Source organism: Peromyscus maniculatus, chromosome 16, assembly GCF_049852395.1.
Source record: "Peromyscus maniculatus bairdii isolate BWxNUB_F1_BW_parent chromosome 16, HU_Pman_BW_mat_3.1, whole genome shotgun sequence".
In the NCBI taxonomy this organism is placed as follows: domain Eukaryota; kingdom Metazoa; phylum Chordata; class Mammalia; order Rodentia; family Cricetidae; genus Peromyscus; species Peromyscus maniculatus.
Genome location: NC_134867.1, coordinates 51,265,526 through 51,286,777, shown reverse-complemented (window position 1 = coordinate 51,286,777; position 21,252 = coordinate 51,265,526). Strand labels below are relative to the sequence as shown.

The following is a 21,252-nucleotide window of genomic DNA, read 5'->3' as shown; positions in this document are numbered from 1 at the left end:
TCTAGCACAAGGTAATGATGAAATAGATCAACTATTGATAGGAAGTGTGCTGGAGGCCTCAGAGTTTCATAAAAACACCATTTCAATAGCAAGGGTTTACAAAAGGATTTTTCCATCATTTGGCAACAAGCCAAGGAATTATAAGGAAATGTCTTACTTGTTCTTTACACATCCAAACTCCACTGCAGGAACTAACCCAAAGTGTACTCAAAGAAATGAAATCTGGCAAGTAGATATGTTCCATTTTGTAAAATTTGGAAAATTAAAATATAACAAGAGCCTTAATAAATTTATTAAGGGGTTCTATGGGGGAAAAACAGACTCACTGATACATGATAAGGTAAATTCAGTTGGAGAGTCCTTGGAAAGGTGTGGATCAATCATACCTTCATGTTAACTGATTTGGTCTTTACCACTCAAGAGACCATGACCCTCTTTCTCCTCCCTCCTTTCCAGTCATGTAGGCAGATAAGAAGTACCTCCTCTATCAGGCCAGACAGCCCAAGGTCACAGGCAGGGTGAATTCCCACTGCACTAAAATATGTACACCACACTATTGATAACTATTCAGGATTTCAATGTGCAACTGATTTGAGTCCTGAAAAGGCTGATTTTGTAACCACACATTTGCTAGAAGTTATGGCCATCATGGGAATACCTGGACAAATTAAAACTGATAATGCTCCAGCATATGTCTCTAGTAAAATGAAACAGTTTTGCTTATTACAATATAAAACATATTACAGGTATATCAAAAAATCCTACAGAGAAAACAGTCATAGAAAGATCAAATTAAACTCTAAAGGATATGCTAAATAAACAGAAAGAGATAATAAAGACTCCCAGAAACAGATTACATAATGTTTTATTAATTTTGAAATTTCTAAGTGCTAATGAGAAAGGAACAACAGTGGTAGAGAGACATTGGATAACAGAAAAAAAAACTACGGAATTAAATCAGTCTGTATACTTTAAAGATGTGCTGACCTCAGAATGGAAAGCAGGATATGTGTTTTGTTGGGAAAGAGGTTTTGCTTTCATTTCCATGGGAGAAGAAAAGCTATGGATACCATCAAAATTGATAAAGGTTTGATTTGAACAAGAGAGAGCTTTTAATTAGAAGAGGTGATAGTTCATCAACCAGCATGACCATTCAATTTAAACTAACTTATATGACTAACAAATGATTTTCATTTGATCAGATATGATTTGCCAAAAGGGGACCTCCTCAAAGTTAGGGTTGGGGAAGAGCTTTCTTTTTGTTTTTCAGGAGAAGAAAGGCATCCAGCTAAGGAATCTGAAGACCACTGGACAAATGAGACATCTAAAGAAAAAGGACAAATCATCCAGAGAAAAATGTCTCAAGAAAAGGAATAAATTGGCCTATTAGTATATGACTTCTCCAACAATATAACATTTCATAAATCTTCCTAAATGTTTGTTTCTGCTTTTATTTACAGACACATAATACAAATGGTCTTCTTGTAGTCCCAGTTTGACTAAAAATTAAAACTGGGTTTGGAGTTAGAGTGTGTCTCTCTGCTTCTCTAAACCCAAGCATTCTTGTTAAATGAAAATGCAAAATCTCTGTTTCATATCAGAAGAACCACCTGATATGGGACAGAAGAAAAACCAAACTTAAGGTACTATTCTATTGATACTAATCTCATGATCTTTTGCTTTTATTTTAACTATGTAATATTTTCCTTAAGGTATGAATTTCATAGAAAAATTTATAAGATATATATATATATATATATATATATATATATATATATATACTTTTTGTCATGATATTAATGGTCATACAGAGCACTAACTAATTCTAGAAAAAGGCTTCATCTAGCTTCCTGTACATAATTTCAGGTTTGAGTCTCTATCAGTTTTCTGCAGTGAACCATAACCTAACTGTGACCTTTGAATTCTACAAAAGGATGATGGTGCTTACAATGATTTCACATAGACTATGATAATGCCATTAAGCTGACAAACACCACCCAAAGATCGGCTTTGGACTACAAAATGCTCAGAACAACTTGAGGAGGCTAGCTGAGATGATTCAGCCTCATAGACTACTCTAGCCACAACTTGAGAGAAGCCCTGCACGTTCCTATTATGCAGAAACTGGACAACAAATGATATAGCTACCTCTCCCAGGACTTGACAATTAACTCAGTTTTTTTCCAGGAATCCCTAAAGATGTCCTAACTCCCAGACAGCAGGAAATAATTTTAAGACACAATGCCCATATTCCCAAGAGGTGGGGCGTGTTGTTTTTGGTCTTTCAATGGGTTATGGATAATGGTCATTGTTTAGGGTGGTTTGTTACAAGCTGTTATTGAAAATGTTCATGTATAAAGCTAAACAAGGAAGATTAGATTTAGGGTTCTTGTTTTGAAAAGAAAAAAGGGGATACAGATATGATAGGACAAAAAGGTACATTATTGAATCTACTCTGAAAAAACAAGATATAGAAATGATAGAATGAAGGGTAGATTATGGAATCTACTCTGAAAAGAAAAAAGGGAGGATATAGATTTGATAAGATAAAAAGGTAGATCATTAAGTATACTTTTAAATAACAATTACTAGTTTTTTACAATTAAAATTTACAATTTAAATTTTTTTACATTGGATTGTATTTTTGTATTGTATAATCAAAAATGATGTATATTGATAACAAGTTGAGATTATTTTTCTTAGAAGATACTGTGCATACATTTCTACTCTTGTTCAAGGAGTTGTACCTATACAACTCATTTAACAATGTAATGTAAATTTCTAGTACTTGAAAGTTATTATTATGAACTAATTAGGATATAAAGAAATGCAAGTTAGTAGTTAGTCACCTATTATAATCGAACATATAATCATTTTAGGTGTTTTCAGGATCAAACAGAGATATATTTTAGATAGACAGGTTGTCTTCAAATACTTCATAGATCTATAGAATATGGCATTTAGGATGTTTTAATAAAATAAGTCCTTTTTCTATGACAACTAGACATATCTGCTCCTATCAGCACCAATCTACTTCAGAAAATATGATAGGCATTGAAGAAACTCCATGTGGAGTTTACTTTCTTGGTGGCAAAAGTTAGCCACTGGGCAAGAAAGTGCTCTTTTCTTGACTGCTGACAGTATGCTATCCAAATGGAGAAGCGGAACACAAAAGAAAGGACTGCTGAACTTTGCCAAGACAAGGTAGGACAGCCTGTCAGAATATCTTGCTTCACAGTCTGTCAGATATGATAGGCCTGTAGGTCATAGATGGATACCCCAACATTGCAGTGGAAAGTTGGGTGACTGTCCAGACAGCCAGCTGTGTCTGTCATTTCTCACATTTCTTGCTTGCCTACACTTCTTGCTTACTCAGTAAATATTATTTCCTCCTCAGGTCTCTGATGGAGTTGAAGACTAGATAGTTATAGTTATAGTTATAGTTTTTCCAGTTACAGATTCAGAAAAGAAACACACTAAGAGTGTAAAGTGTATTGGGCCGAGAGACATAAAAAGATAGTTTTGGTAATACAAGTTAAATAGAAAGTGAATTAGGTACAACACTTTGGACTGACCAAAATAGGATAAATAATGTAGTATTTTCTCTGAATTTGTCAATTGTTAATGGACTAGACATTTTTGATGTAATTCTTGACTATATATATTATATATAGTAATTGTACTTATTGTATATAGTTTTTCTTATATTAGTTATAATCTTTTTTATTTTAGACAAAAAAGGGGAAATGTGGTGATTTTTTTGTGTATGCTGTAACAAACAAAGGTGGTTTGAAGATCAGAAGGCAGAGCCAGTCACAGGGTTAGTCATAGAGGTCAAGCAGTGGTGGCACACACCTTTAATCCCAGCACTCAGGAGGCAGAGGCAGATGGATCTCTGTGAGTTCAAGCCATCCTGAGCTACATGGAATTAATTCAGTCTAAAAGAGAAACAGACCCATGTGGTGATGGCTCACACCTTTAATCCCAGCACTTGGGATCTCGTGCATTTCATACATTTGTTGCCAGTACTTGGGCAGCAGACATGCCTTAAATCTCAGCACTAGGGAGGTTGAGACAGGAAGTGATATGGCCGGGCAAAGAAAGGAATATAAGGCAGAAGGAGACAGGATTGCAGAGGCATTCAATCTGAGGATTCATGGAGAGGCATTCAGTCTGAAAAGCAATCAGTCAGAGGAGCATTCAGTGTGAGAATGCCTGGAGGCAGGATCTCCCCCTTTTGACTGAAGAGTTAGAAAGGTGAGAAGTGGCTGTGGCTACTTTGTCTTTCTGATCTTTCAGCATTTACCCTTATAGTATCTGCTTTCAGGTTTTCATTATAAGACCAATTAGGATTCATTCATGCAATATCTAACAGATTCTGGATCTTTATTTCTGTGCCATCTTTGACTGTCTTGGTGATAAAACACCTTAGATGCATACAATGTCACCAGGGGCATTTATCTCACAAGTACTTTTAATGACCTTTATCAAATGTTAAGAGATAAAATATATCATATAGTATCTGTTCCTGGGACTGAAAATCTATTGAACACACAGGGAAAGGAGGCATCATAGAACATGTGTTAAATTTAACATGGAGCCTGGGAGTTCAGGGGAGGCCTCCTGGAGAAATGCTGCAACTCGGCCTGGGAAGGGGAGCTGTCACCTGTGAGCACAGTGCTCACCCGAGTTCCCACAGGGTCCTTCACACAACAGCATTGGGCGTTAGATCTCAGATTCTCCCTTGTTAAACCACACCCCTAACTCATTCCAAAGCAGAGATCTCTGTCTGTGACCTGCTCGAAGCCCCAATCTCTCTCCCCTTCCTCAGGCAGTTGTTTCCATAAGTTTCCACACTTATGGCCCCTGGTCTCCCAGACTTTCCCTAACAGCAGCAGAAGACACAATGTCCTAGAACTGTTCTGTTCAGAAGACTGCACAAACAGGTAGGAAGTCCTAGTGAGGATACACACATTCACTCTCCTGTGTGGGTGTGAGCACACATACACTCTCCTGTGTGGGTGTGAGCCTGAATCTAAAATAAATAATAATTTAAAAGGAACTTTTTTAAAAATTTTTATTTATTTTATTTTACAATACCATTCAGTTCTACATATCAGCCATGGGTTCCCCTATTCTCCCCTCTCCCATCCTCTCCCCTTATCCCCAGTCCACCCCCCATTCCCACCTCCTCCAGGGCAAGTCCTCCCCCGAGGACTGCGATCAACCTGGTAGACTCAGTCCAGGCAGGTCCAGTCCCTTCTCTCAGCCTGAGCCAAGTGTCCCTACATAAGCTTCAGGTTTCAAACAGCCAACTCATGCAATGAACACAGGACTTGGTCACACTGCCTAGTTGCCTCCCAAACAGATCAAGTCAATCAACTGTCACACCTATTCAGAGGGCCTGATCCAGCTGGGGGCCCCTCATCCTTTGGTTCATAGTTCATGTGTTTCCATTCATTTGGCTATTTTTTTTCAATAATTGAGTAAAACCGAAATTTATTATAAGCCACAGTCATCCTAGGGACCTCCATGCTATATATATAGCCTCCATGATTCTATGGGTTGTGGTCTGATTGTTCTTTATTTTATATCTAGAATCCACTTATGAGTGAGTACATACCATGACTGTTTTTCTGGGTTTGGGTTACCTCACTCAGGATGATTTTTTTCTATTTCCATCCATTTGCCTGCAAATTTCATGCTTTCATTGTTTTTCTCTGCTGAGTAGCACTCCATTGTGTATATGTACCACATTTTCTTCATCCATTCTTCAGTTGAAGGCCATCTAGGTTGTTTCCAGATTCTGACTATTACAAATAGTGCTTTAGACTCATATTCAACATTTACACATTTTTACAAACTCACATATAACGTATTAACATCTACTTATTTATACTCCTTAAGGAAACTATAGAACTACTTCTTATTACTTCTTATACACAACTAGTATCTTTACTTCTTACAAGCTTATTACTACATGTCTTAAGACTACCTTAGATACTTCTTGCAAGCTTACATTCTTAAAGGAACTCTATAGATGTATTATATAAACTTATATAGGGCTATCATTAGCATATATTTAACTTAGCAAACACCTAAAGATTTCTTAACACAGATCTAACAAGACAGAATTTTTACAAACTCACATATCTTATTTTCATCTTTTTCTACTTCTTACTCTTAATTATTATCACTATCTCTATTAGAAAGATTCCCTTAACTAGACAGGAAGTACGGACATCATTTCTAAAGTTTAGAGTTTATAGTCAGCTTTGCTATAAAGCACTGGGATTTAGTGAGTGTTGTCATTATAGAGTAGTGATACTTGTTGCTAGGGGATTGTAACATTCTCAGGACAAAGCCACACCCCAAAGTTGCCGAGTTCTCTCAGCCGTTCCGGACCGGCAGAGATGCACTGTCAGCAGTAGACAGTCTTTAACTAGAGGCTGTCCCTTCACCCAAATTCATAGTAGGTCCCCTAAGTGCTTCAATTCAGACAAACATTTCTATTACAGCAGTATTTTTGGTTCATTCTACTGAAAAACTTCACTTCATGCTGAGGGTGAAATTACCGTATCTAGCTGCTATAAAGCTTTTGGCCAAATACTGCACAGCTATTAGGTGATATAAAGTATTTTTCTAAAGAAGCTAGTAAAGCCAAAAGCGGCACAGCTCTGAACTCTGTTTCCTCACTGTTTGCATTAACCAGTTATAAAACCTCAGAAACACTAATCGAGCCACTTTCATTCTGGTTCCTTTATAGGAACATCATTAGAGCTGACTTTTCTTACTTCCACGCTCCTTACCAAACGCTCTGGTAACCACCGAGCTTCATTCTCCTCCTGTGAAAAAAAACACAAACATGTCCCCGACCCCATATTAAAACAGTATCGGGACCCTTCTGTTGATGTAACCAACCGTCTTATTAAATAAGAAACACAGAAACAATGTAAAAGAGAAAGCCAAGAGGTCAGAGCTCAGAGCTAAAATCTCACCCTTCCTCCTGCTGTCCCAGCTTCGCGAAAAGAGACCTACTTCCTGTCGGTTCGTATTTTTAAAGTATGTTGTTCTGCCTTCTCATTGGTTGTAAACCCAAACACATGACTGCCTCGTCACTGTCTGAATGTACAGCCCCCTAGGTCTTAAAGGCATATGTCTCCAATGCTGGCTGTATCCCTGAACACACAGAGATCTTATGGGATTAAAGGCGTGTGCCGCCACCGCCACACTCTTGCTATGGCTCTAATAGCTCTGACCCTGAACACACAGATATCTATGGGATTAAAGGCGTGTGCCACCACCGCCACACTCTTGCTATGGCTCTAATAGCTCTGACCCCAGACAACTTTATTTATTAACATACAATCAAATTAATATTTCAGTACAAATCAAAATAATATTTCAATACAATTAGATTACCACCACACCCTTCCATAATCCCAAGCAGGGATCTTTCCATTTCACTTGAGCGAAAGTCGCTTGGGTGCCACTGTGCCAAAATCTGTCTGCGGCAGACTGTTCATAGACACCCATATTCAAAAAGTTCAGAACAAAAAGAGCATGATTTATTGCATTATGTGGCAATTGAGGGTAAATTTCTTTCCTTTATTATTTGAAGTTGTATTTTAAGACTGCTATGATCTTTTTCCAAAATACCTTGTCCCTGAGGATTATAAGGAATACCTGTTTTATATACGATTTCCCATTGGGTACAAAATTGTTGAAGTGCCTTACTACTATATCCAGACTTGCTTACAAATTCTTGCCCGGGAGGTTTGAACAAGCATTTTACATTTTCAGCTATGGGCCATTGGGAGGTTTCTGTCTCTCCTCAGCTGACTTCAACAGTTTTGTCTCCTTCATTTGACACTGGCCCCAATCAGAACCACTAGTTAGCCGGCATTGAGGCTGGCATTTCTGATAGCAAACTTTCCTCGGGGCTTGTGTTTGTTTTAGCCAGTCAGTGAAAAACAAGATCATGTACAACAGCTTTTCCATAGCTCTTTCAGAGAGACTTTCTCCCACTGATCTTATTCTCATGTTGCTTGTTCCTTCCCCCTCAGATGCAGAGCTTCAGGTATCTGTCTGCGGCTCTGTACCTCTGCTAGCTGCCTTTGGAGGTAGGGGCTTTTTTTTCTCCCCCCCCCCCATCTGCCTGAAACTCCAGCAGCTTTGTCAGGTCATGCATTTTCTGGGGAGGAATCTGTCCCCTCTGTTTCTTCAGAGTCTTTCCCCCAGACAGTATCCAGTTTGGTCTCAGTTTATCCCATCTACCCCAGAAACAGTTTCTGACACTACAGTGGCTGCTTTCCCTGCTTCTGAAGGTAGGGGTTTTTTGTCCATTTGTTTTCGGGGTCTGTGTGGTTTGCGTACAGACTGACAATCTAACAAGGGAGGTTTTTGCCATCTCTAAACTCCCATTAGGACAAGTGTTTTGCTTCATCAGGCCTTCACCTGGCCCAGTCCCCTAGTGGGTTGTGTTTGCTTGTCTGGGTGCTCAAGGACAGAGCTTATGCCAGAGGCAATCACTCCTCAGGCTACACTCATGTCAGGGAGTCAGTTGAAACAAAGCTTTTCTCAAAGAGATGTTTTCTCCCCATAGAAAAGAAAGCTTTACTCTTAGATAGTTCTGTTCTGCCCTGGCTGGGCTCCTTCCCCAGACAGCATTCTGACTCAGCAGCATGACTGCTTCAGACACAGTTCAGCTTTACTGTTTTCCCAGAAAGGTCCTTTCTCTAATAGGAAAGCTTTTCTCAGATTTCTTTTTGCAGTTGTGGACCTATCAACCTGGGACTTGGAAAGCAGACAACTGTGCTGTTCCCACTGGCTTTAGCTTTGTTTGTTCATTAGCAATCTTCCCCTGGGTCCTGTACCTTCCTGCCTCAGCTCTGTGCTCCAGGAAGTTTACAACTGCAGGGACCCTCGTATCCCTGAAATGCACTCCAACTCAGAGATGCTGGCCAGTCGCCTCTGGGTTTTTGGGTCAAAAGTGAGGATACAATGCTAACAGTTTGCATTGCTTCAGAGGATCTTTGCATTAGAACAATTAGGAGCACCTTTTCATTCTGAAATGCTCACTCAAAACCCGTGTTGCCTCAGCTTGGCTGTAACTTGAAATGCTTGGTTTTTCTCCTTTGCTTAGGCAAAGTTTCCTGCCCTTTTGGGCTCTCTGTAGCTCTTTACCCACACTCTCCCAAGCGTTTCCCTCAGGGTACTCTGACCCACTGTCTTTTACTAGCTTGAAAAGACAGTTTAGAAGAGGTTTTTAGGAATGTGTCCCTGCCTCCTGTATTGCAGGGAGGATTTTTAAAGCTTGAAAGAACTTAGAGAGGTTTTGCTGTCTTAAGTTTGTTGTTTTCCCTTAGAGCTAATCACAGGTGGTTCCCATACTAATATCTGCAGGTGATTCTAATTTTTGTCCTTCTTGAGAGAGAGGGTTCTGAAAGGCTTTAGTTTTTAAGTTTAAGAGATTTTGAGAAAGATTAAGGCTTTTTAGAGAGATTTTCCCCCAAAAATTTTCCAAGAAAAGCTTTTAGTTTAAGAGAAAGATTTTTTTTCCCCAAGAGAGAAAGACCAACTTTTCCCAAAACTTCCCAACTTTAAACTTTGACTTCTTACACCCCCAATTTTGCCTCAAGGAGAAGTTACTTTCTCCTGCAGCTCGGACTTAGCATTTCAGCTGTCCCCAGGACAAAAGCTTCCATTGGAAACTTTTTCTTCCCCATAAGCTCAAAGAAGAGCTTTTTTACTACCCGTAAAGCCCAGAGAAAGATTTTTCCCCCACTTTGCTTTCATAGCCCCCCAAGTTAGAAAATTGAAGAGTTTTTCTGTCTAGTTGCCTTACTTATTTTTTCCTATACAATCTTACACTTCTAAGTTTTTCCTACACTATATTACTACCCTATACCTTATACTTATTTTTCACAGATAGAAATTGAGAAAGGGATAGAAGATAGAAAATTTTGACAGAAGAGAATTTCGCTGCAGCATCAGACATCATTCCAGTCCACTTTCCTTTTCTCTGGAGGATAAAACTATTGTGCCCAGATCGTAACCCCCAGAGAGACCGGCAAGGACGAGCATACCAGAATGCAAAAGCAAGGTTTATCTGTTACAAGTCATGACAGGGAACTCATCTCAAGCCATCTCAAGTGAGGCAGGGAAGAGTTACTCTTTCTTGGGGAAGTTAGTTTTTATAGGCAAAACCCATAAAATTTCTTAGAGGGGAGGGTTTTAGTACGGGTCCATCCTTGATTGGTCCAGTTTTTCCAGGGCCTGCCCTTTATCTTATTCTAGCTTATCTGTTTGCCCTGTCAGGAGTTTTACAACTCCTCTCTGGGGTCTGGTCATGTTATCTCCAGAGAGGGGCATCTCATGGTTAATTGGTTACCATCAGACATCCTGACTCTGTTCTTTTGAGTTCCTGGGGCTGGTGCCATCATTTCTGGGGACTTAAAACTGGCCTGGGTCTATTTGTCTAAGGCCCCCTTTTTGAGACAATAGAGTGAGGGTCTTGTTGTGCCTAGGTCGCATCCCCAAAGCTGCCACTGGAGACTTTAGGTACAGAAAACACCTTACTTTTGCATTCTGTACCTAAACTCTCCAGTGGCAGCTTTGGGGATGCGACCTAGGCACAACAAGACCCTAGTAAGGTGTTTTCAGCCGGGCGGTGGTGGTGGTGGCGGCGGCGGCGGCGCACGCCTTTAATCCCAGCACTCGGGAGGCAGAGGCAGGCGGATCTCTGTGAGTTTGAGGCCAGGCTGGGCTACCAAGTGAGTTCCAGGAAAGGCACAAAGCTACACAGAGAAACCCTGTCTTGAAAAACAAAAAAAAAAAAACAAACAAAAGAAAAAAAGTAAGGTGTTTTCTAAGTTTACAAGCCTCCAGGGAGGCTCTTCCAAATCTCTCACTCACAGCAGGGAGGTTGGAAGGAGCAATCCCCTTTCTTTGTGAGGCTAGTTCTTAAAGGCACAGACCATATAATTTATGTTAACCCGCTTCCCTTTTTAGTCTTTTGGTCGAATATCCTGACTGTGTTTTCCAAAGTCTCTGTAGCAGATACAGCCACCTGGGGAAAAGGGGTCTAAGTTCTTATCTACACTTAGGAAACCTGGTTCAAGCTTCTCTTTGTCTGTAGGGGAAAGAGTGGGGGGTTTTACTGAGGTATCACAAAAAAACCCTGCCTCTCAATAATATATATAAAAAATATATAGTTTCCATAACACCAGCATGCTTTTCTACTGGCAGGGCTGACTCAGCACTTTCACCAAAAACTCTGTAATAAAAATATTATTTCCCTTTATCTTTAGTCCCTATTACTTTGTCTTTAGTCCCTGTTCATTTGTCTTTAGTCCCCCCCCCCTTTTTTTTTAGTCCCCCCTTTTTTTCTTTAGTCCCTGTTCAGGCACCATTCTGTGGGGCATTTACCCACCAACCCCACAGTTTCTCAGAGTTTTCTTGAGTGCGAGCAGCAGGAAATATTAGATAGAAGGATTTATAGCTGAGAATCTTGCGGAGATAAACAGATAGAAAATAAAGGATAGCCTCGAGAGGGCCTGGAACCTATTCCAATGGGCCCTGACTGTCTCTGGCCCAGGGTTTTCATAGAGACGCCAAGGGGTGGAGCAAAAGACCTCCTCCCCCAGCACAGACAAGTGCACACCATCTCAGACACTTGCACTCAGGCCCATGGTCCTGATCATCCTCTATTCAGACCTGCTGTGTAAAGCCACAAGGAACCCGAGAACAGGCTCCCACACTGTCTAAAATACCTGATTGGTCTAACAAAGGACAGAATGGCCAATAGCTAGGCAGGAGAGAGGTAGTTGGCACTGCCAGGTATAGAAAATAAATAGAAGGAGAATAAGAGAAGAGGAAGTAATGAGGAAAGGAGAAGGAGAGGATAATGCTTGGGAGCACCCACCCAGCCACCCAGCCAGAATCAGAGTAAGAAGTAAAGAAAAGATATACAAAAATGGAAAGATGTAAAATGCCAGCAGCAAAAGATACACTGGCTAATTTAAGATAAAAGACCTGCCTAGAAACAAGCCAAGCTAAGGCCTGGCATCCTAAGGAAGAATAAGTCTCCATATGATTTTTTCGGAGCTGGGTGGCAGCCCTCCTATAGTATAAAAATAAAATAAAAAACTACAGAAAATAAAAAAGTTATAATGAAAAATGGTAAAGTATTTATTAATTATGTACAAAGCACAGATCCCATGTCATATACTCTGCATGATGTATTTCAAGCAATAGATAAACGAACAAAATATTAGGAACCCATAGTACAGAACATTTATCTACACAATAAGGAAGTTACTATGCACAAATGCTTGTTGTATGCATTTGTACATGTTTGTGTAAGTGTGTGCACATATGTATGCAACTGCTTTTGCACATACGTGTACTTGCATACTTATACTAGAAACCAATGCTAGTGTCTTCTCTAATTGTTCTCCATCTTAGTTTTTGAGGAAGGATCTCAAACTCAGCTTACAAATCTTCATTGACCACTGCATTGCAGTGAGCTCCAAATACCTTCCTATGGCTGACTCCCAGCGCTAAATCTGCACACACACACACACACACACACACACACACACACACACACACACCAGTGCCCAGGGTCTATCGTTGCTAAGACTCCTAACTCATGCCGTGATGCTTGGGTAAAATGCATTTTACTGACCAGGCCATCTCTCCAGGCACTTGAAGTTACTTTTTAAATATTGGAAGTAAAGGGGGGGGGGGTGGAAACTAGTAAACATTTCCACACTTTAGCTCTATACAAACTTCTAAATTTATATCCGAAACAAACTTTGTTTAATTTGTTTGCGCTGAGCTAAAATAAAATGACACAAGCTGTTGAAGGTCCAAAGAATTTATTAGACTCACAGTTCCAGGCCATCGTCCATCCTACTGGAGAAGTCACAGTGGCAGGATCTTGCAGCACTTAGGTACATCACATCAGTAGTCAAAAGCAGAAGGCAAGGAATCCATGCATGCATGCTAGTTGTTAGTCACTGTTCTTTTGCTGAGAAGAGACACCATGACGTAGGCAACTCTCATAAAGGAAGTCTTTCAGTGGGACCTTGCTTACAGTATCGGGGGCTTAGTCTGACAGCATCATGGCATGGACCATGGAGACAGGGAGCATGGTAGCAAGCAGGTGTGATGCTGGAGAAACAGCTAAGTGCTACTTCCTGATCCATAGGCCAAGAGAGAGACATTTGGCCTGGCCTAGGCTTTTAAAACCTCAAAGCTCACCTCCAGTGACACTCTTCCTCCAAGGACACACTCCAGCAAGGACACACTTCCTAATCCTTCTCAAATAGTGATACTCCCTGGTGACTAAGCATTTAAATATATGAGTCTATGGAGGGTTGACGTTCTTATTCAAACCACCACACTAGTGGTGAGCTTGTTTTATCTACTTTTATGTAGTTTAGAAACCCTTACATAGGAAATGATGTAGTGATATATTGTGTACCCTGATAAACTTGCCTGCTGACCAGAGGACAGATCCAGCCACTAGATTAGACATAGAGGCCAGACAGTGGTGACACACAAATTAATGCTATCACTTGGGAGGCAAAGATCCCATCTAGTTCTCTGTGAGTTCAAGACCACACTGGAAACAGTGTCAGGCATCCCAAACCTTGAATTCCAGTACTGGGAAGCACACAGGCCTTCAATCCCAAGAAGTGATGTCAGCTCAGAAAAAGGTATATAAAGTATGAGGAAACAGGAACTCATGCTCTTAAGGCTAAGGATTTCATAGAGGTAAGAATGTGTCTAGCTTTTTCTGTTTCTCTCATTTTTTAACAGTCACCTAATTATCTGGCTTTGGGTTTTTTATTAATAAGACTGGCTAGTATGTATGTTACAGAACATAATATCCAAAAGTCAATAAAGGGACCATTCAATCTTTCTAAGTAATAGGTGTTAGTTTGCAGTTTTCATTCCACAAAACAAACTCTGGATGAATAAACTGATAGTCAAGAGTGAAACTTAGTCAAGAGTGCACTTAGGGGATTGCATAAACATGGAGCAAGTACCCAAAGACAATATTATGTCCTCAACCTCTACAGGCTGATGGGTTGGGATAAGGAGATGTGGGGCACAGAGAAAATGATGACAGGAGAATCTCCCAGGGCCACGGAAGGGGTCTTTGTTTGTTTGGATTTTGGTTTTTGTTTGGTTGTGTGGTTTTGAGTTAGGGTTCCATTAAGTTGTCCTGCTTTAGTTTGAATTTGTGATGTTCCTGCTTCAGTCTTTTATGTAATTGGTCCTCATAATAATTGCTGTGACTAATGAGTCTGTGCATTATCAAATGAGAAGGATTTCTTTCTTGGCCCCACCTATTCTGTTGTGTTCCTTCCCACAACATGCTTTCTAGAAGGTAGATTTCTCAGACTGGCCTGACCTACTACAGTCTCCTCAAATTGTCGACTACTAATGCCTGCAGTCACCTTATGGTGACCATAGTACACTCTCCTGCCTCATAGTATTTGATACTTTTATACTGAATTTTTACTGTGCTTTTGATTGTCTCATTGGTTTGGAAAACAACTTGGTTCTGAACAAGGGCGTCAATTACATAACATGTAACCCGTGCCTAAAAAAACAAACCATGTTTGATATTTAAGAGACTGTGCTCTACTCTAAGTGAAGAAGCAAGGCTCAAACTCAAACTCCCAACAGGGTTCCTACATATCAACTACATAGAAACTGCATAGCAACTACATAGCAAGTAACCCGTGCCTAAAGAAAGAAACCATGTTTGATATTTAAGAGACTGTGCTCTACTCTAAGTGAAAAGCAAGGCTTATATCAAGCTCAAACTCCCAACTGAGTTCCTCAAAATTATTCCCATTATGATTGTTATTTTGAGAAACATTCTCCTGTATCCCAGGCTGGTCTGCTACTAAATCTATACTTAAGGATGAATTTTAGTATTTGTCGGTACCTCCTGAGTACTCGAATTACAGGTGTGTGGCACCACACCAGATTATCTGTGATGCTGAAGATTGAAACCAGGACCTAGTACCTGCCAAGCCAGTACTCTGCAAACTGAGATATAGCTCTTTCCATTTTTTTTCCTTTTCAAAAATGGGGCCACATAATATTGGTGATCTGGGAATCAAGTTTTAAATGATGCTGTCCTAGAACTCCTGATCATAATGCTTCCAATTTTCACCATGATTAACCTCTCTAAAAGTAATCTGAACATATTATATCATTTAAAATAACAGATTATCATAGAAGGATTTAATGTGCTTTGGGGCTGGAGGATGAATTTCTCTTGAGAGAGAGTGAGTGCCTGGCATCTAAGGCAGGATTTCAATGAGGAAGAACCTGAGTATATGAAGAAATATGAGTATATTGGACCCATTTTACTTGGTGATTAATATTTCCTGTAGGGATGAGAAGAGTAAGAAATCATAAAGGAAAGGCAATGATGTTCCAAAAATAAGATGCAGAAATATATCTCCTGGTAAACTCAATGGAATAGATCAATTATTTTAAGTCAAGGTTTTGATCCTCTGCCATTGATAAAAACAGGTAAGCAGCTCACCTGTTGTCCACAGACCTACTAAAAAACCCTATGTTTAGGCCATGTCTTGGTGGCACATTCCTTTAGTTCATACACTCAGGAGGTATGAGGATGTCTGTGAGGTCCAAGTCAGTATGGTCTACACAGTGAGTTCCAGGAGAGTAGAGCTGTTACTCAGAGAAAGACAGTCTTGGAAATAAAAGAAAAGGAAAGAAAAAACAACAACAAAAAAAATCAAAACAAAAACCAAAAACACAAAGCAATAAACATACAAACAACAACAACAACAACAAAATCCCTGGGTTTAAGTAGGTTTTTGTCAGCATTCCAGTGTAAGTGGACCACTGAATTTTTCTAGGATCATACTGTAATAGTTTTGATCTGAAACACTGATAATGTCCACAAAACACAGAACACTGAAAATAGATCCATACTTATGACCTTGCATAAAATTCAACTGCATGTGGATCAAACACATCAACATAAAACCACATATACTGGAACTAATGAAAGAGAAAGTGGGAAATAGCCTTGAACTGGTAGACAAGGGAAAGGACTTCTAAACAGAACACCAATAGTACAGTCACTAAAAGCAACAATTAATAAAGGGAACCTCATGGAACTGAAAAGCATGTGTTTGGCAAAGGACACCATTTGTCAAAAGGACAAAGTGACAACCTAGAGAATAGGAAAAGATTTTTGCCAACTATACACACTATAGATGGATAACACCTAAATAAGTAAAGAACTAAAAAAAAAAAACTGGACATCAAGAAAGCAATTAACTCAGTTAAAAATGCAGTCTAGAGCTAAACAGAGAATTGAGGAAAGTGAAAATAAAACCTCCACTTCAGGATGCCTTCATCCTGTACCCACACTTCCTAATCCTCAGACCCCCAAAGAGGAAGATCAGAGAGCCCAGCAAAAGCTCAGCTCACACCCAAATGTTCACGTAAATGAATAAAATCAGCTTCCTTTTTGGCCCTGGCATTCTCCAAGGCAGAATATAAATGGCTTCTATGATATAATCAACTAGGGTTAAGGCTTTCAAGAACTTGGCAATGATTTTGGAGGCAAAGAAAATTGCCTAAGGGGAAGCAGTAGACTCCATCTCTTGGTCTCCTATCATGTAACACCTGTGATTGTAGAGATTTTAATTTCAACACTGGGAAGATGCTACAGTGAAGCCAGAGCATGATGATATCACACTCCCTGACTTCATCTGTAGGATTCCTCCCAACTTAGTTTGGAATAATCCTTATCTGAACCATATTTCTAACTACAAACCTCAAAAAATTTACATACAGGACATCTTCACTAGTCTAGAATTTAAGTTACATTTAAGTTTTATGTCTTCCTCATCCTCATCCTTTTATATACTCTTTGGAATCTATCTTAACATACTCATTATGATTCCTCATGCTCTCTAAATACTACACATATCTCTATGTCAACAACTGGCTTGCCACATAAATAATACAAAAGATCCTTATCCTGCCAGTCCTCTTAATGGTTAACCCCAAAATTCGGGTCTTACCCCAGTGAAGGGATGACCTTGCCAGTGAGAACAAGAGCAAGAAGACAAATAGCAAAGATGAAAGAATTTCCTTCTTCCATGTCCTTTATACAGGCTGCCAACAGAAGGTACAGCTAAGATTTAAGTTGAATTCTCACATCTAAAATCATCTGCGTTTAGGTGGGGTTTCTTAATTCCAGTGATTTAATCAAGAAAATTCCCTAACAAGACATATCATAGCATCTTGGGTTTTGTTCATTAAACATCTTTTTTTTACCCCTTACCAAAGTTTTTGTTTGTTTGTTTCTTTTTCTAGACAGGGTTTCTCTGTTTAGCTTTGGAGCCCGTATTGGAATGCACTCTGTAGTCCAGGCTAGCCTGAAACTCTCAGAGATATGCTGGCCTCTGTCTCCTGAGTGTTAAGAAGAAAGGCCTGTGCTACCAACATACCCTCCCTGTCTTCCCTTTGTAGTTTTTTTTTTTTTTTTGAAAGCAAGAAGGAAAGAACAGAGAGGGGACTGGGTAGAAAAAGGGATGAATTTGAAGAAATTGCAGTTGCGGTTGAATTTGATAAACATAAGTTGAAGTAAATTCTTAAGGAATTATTAGGAATTTTCTAATGTTGATATTTGCTAAAATCACAGATTGATATCATTAACTGTTAAAATGGAAAAGGTAAACCAAAATTAGGAGCACATCACAAAATATTAGAAACAGTGAAATATTGTAGTAAAATTGGTGTTTATTTTTTTTTTTTTAAGATGAGTTCTCACTGTATATTCCAGGAAGGCCTTGAACTAAAACTCCTCCTGCCTCAACAGCCCAATTCCTAGGAATCTTGATTTAAAGGTGTGACCTATCAAACCCAGATAAGATGTGTGACTCAGGAAAACTTGTGGAGGATTATTTTGTGAGGATTCGCCATAGATATAATTCAATCTTCCATCCAATTAGATTATGCTATTTCCAGTGGGTGTGGTCTCCAGAGAGTATATAAGGACACTCCAGGGGCCAGCCAGGTTCATTCTTCTCTAGACCAGACAGAGTGTGTTTCCATACCCTCTGACTCCTAGACTGCTAGATCCTTCTAGCCCACACATTGAGGTTCACACCACAGAGCTGAGCTAATATTGTTGTGTGCCCACCAGACACTGCTGAGACCAGAGACTATTCTGTGGGAAAATGGAGTCAGACATCTCACAAGCCTTCCAGGAAGAACTCACCTGCTTCATCTGCCTGAGCTGCCTGACAGAGCCAGTCACCATAAGCTGTGGCCACAGCTTCTGTCGAGCCTGCCTCCAGCTTTCCTGGGAGGACACCCAACTTCTAGTCCACTGCCCTATGTGTCGGGAACCATGCCTACCGAAGGAAATGAGAACCAACATTGTTCTGAAGAAGCTGGTGTCCATTGCCAGACAAGCCAGCCTCATGAAGGACCTGAGCTCTGAGGAGCATAAGTGTGTGAGCCACAGGGAGACAAAGAGGACCTTCTGTGTTGAGAGCAGGATCTTGCTCTGTCAGCTCTGCTCTAACTCCCATGAGCACAGAGGTCACAGACATTGTCCCATTGAGGCAGCAGCTCAAGATCAAATGGAAAGACTTCTGAAGCAGATGGCATCTTTATGGGAGAAGATCCAAGAAAATCAAGAGAGTATCAAGGCAGAGATGGGAACCAAAACTTTGTGGATGGACTATGTGACTCAGCGGGAAGAAATGATCAGGTCAGAGTATAGGGAGCTGCATTCATTCCTCTGTGAAGAGGAAGAGAATCATATCGAGTGCATGAGAAAGGAAGGACAATGTGTTTTAGAGAAACTGAGGGAGAGTGAAGTCATGATGGTCCAAAAGAGCAAAGAACTAAGAGAAATGTTTCAGGAGCTGATGGCAATGTCCCAGGAGCCCTATGTGGTACTGCTCCAGGGTGTGGATGACATGGTCAGAAGGAGTGAGTCAATGCAGCTGAGCATGCCCAAGGGTATGCAACCTGAACTCAGTGCCCTACCCATCACCGGACTGACTGAAAGGTGCAAGCACATCCAGGTGCACACTTTCTTTGACAATGTAACCACCTTCGATTCCAAGATGAACCTATTTCATGTCTTGAGAGAATTCAGCTTCAGACCTCACCTTAAGGATACATCTGTGGATTCTGTTGGATGCTATTTGGCTTCGTGGGGATCCTCCAAGTACATCTCAGGGAAATATTACTGGGAGGTGGATTTGCAGGACTCTGGGGACTGGGCTGTAGGGGTGTGTGAAGATTCCTGGTTAAGGAATACCAACCAAATGACTGATTATGAGGGTGCCTTTCTTCTTGTGTGTATGAAGGAGGGTAATCATTACAGTCTCCTCACCACATGCCCTCTCTATTGGCACTATATAGAGAGGCCCCTGGGCAGGGTTGGGGTGCTCCTGGACTGTGAGCGTGGATGTTTAAGTTTCGTGAATGTTGCCAAGAGTTCCCTCATATATAGGTACCCCCCTGGCACCTTCAAAAACCCTGTCCATCCTTTCTTCTCCAGTGGCCATGAAGGGAGAACCTTTAATCCAGCACATTAGTGATTTTTAAATATTTCCTAATTTACTGTTATCTCTTTTATTACTATTAAATAATAAAATACAATTAAATGGAAAAAATGTTTGTTTCATTTAAATACACTATATTTGAGTACATGTCTAAAAGAGGGTTCGTTCACCATAGCTATGGAGCCACCATGGGACTGGACTATGCGGCAGGTTACTGGACACAGTTGTTTAGCTTCAACTGTTTGGGGGACCCACACGTGGGGGGATCGAGATCCATCCCTGTTGTGTGAGTGGGCTTTTTGGAGCCTAGTGTGTAATGTGTGACACCTTGTGCATCCTTGGTTCAGAGGGGAGGGGCTTGGACCTGCCTCAGCTGAATGTACCGTGCTCTGCTGAATCCCCATGGGAGAGCTTAAACTGGGGGAGGTGGGAATGGGGGTGCATTGAGGGGAAAGTTGGCGTTGGCGAAGAATGAGGCCGGGTGATCTGTGATTTGTATTTAAAACGAGTAGAAAATTTCTTAATAATATTAATAAAAGAAAAAATTAAAAGTGGGTACAGAGACATAGCCCACATTTCTAATAATGTTACTCCATGGTTTCCAGTTTTTGTTGTTTGTTTTGTTGAGACATGGTCACACTGTACATTTTTAGCTCTCCTGGGACTCACTCAATATGCAGATATCAAACTCAAAAATGTCCAGGTTCCTCTGCCTGACAAGTGCTGGGAATAAAGGCATGCACCACCTTTTCCAGTTCAGTATCAGTTTATATGTATCACTACCTTTTCCTCTTTCCTAATCTTTGAAATTGAAAATTTGATCCAGGCTGAACATTAACAAGATGCCTAGCTATTCTAAAAATATATACATTTCTTACAATATCATAATAATATAAATGGTATGATAGCAGTTTAAGAAGAAATAAAGGACTATAGTACATGACTTTGGTATTTAATAAAGAACCCATCAAAAGAGAAGAACTGTGGAATATTAGTTCAAGACATGATACATTTGTTTATGTTGTATAATATTTGTTTAATGATGCAAAGATATGTTGCATTTTTTTTAACACTCTGAGTCCATGTTGCTTTGGAGGCAAAGAAAATTGCCTAAGGGGAAGCAGTAGACTCCATCTCTTGGTCTCCTATCATGTAACACCTGTGATTGTAGAGATTTTAATTTCAACACTGGGAAGATGCTACAGTGAAGCCAGAGCATGATTGATATCACACTTCCTGACTTCATCTGTAGGATTCCTCCCAACTCAGTTTGGAATAATCCTTATCTGAACCATATTTCTAACTACAAACCTCAAAAAAAATTTACATACAGGACATCTTCACTAGTCTAGAATTTATTAAGTTACATTGAATTTTTATGTCTTCCTCATCCTCATCCTTTTATATACTCTTTGGAATCTATCTTATCATACTCATTATGATTCCTCATGCTCTCTAAATACTACACATATCTCTATGTCAACAACTGGCTTGCCCCATAAATAATACAAAAGATCCTTATCCTGCCAGTCCTCCTAATGGTTAACCCCAAAAGTCGGGTCTTACCCCAGTGAAGGGATGACCTTGCCAGTGAGAACAAGAGCAAGAAGACAAATAGCAAAGATGAAAGAATTTCCTTCTTCCATGTCCT

The 21,252-nt window shown here is 40.1% G+C and overlaps 1 pseudogene; it reads left to right on the top strand.

Moving 5' to 3' along the window:
- Positions 1-18,257: 18,257 nt before the first annotated feature.
- Positions 18,258-19,634, top strand: LOC102907225 (tripartite motif-containing protein 43 pseudogene; annotated as a pseudogene).
- Positions 19,635-21,252: the final 1,618 nt, after the last annotated feature.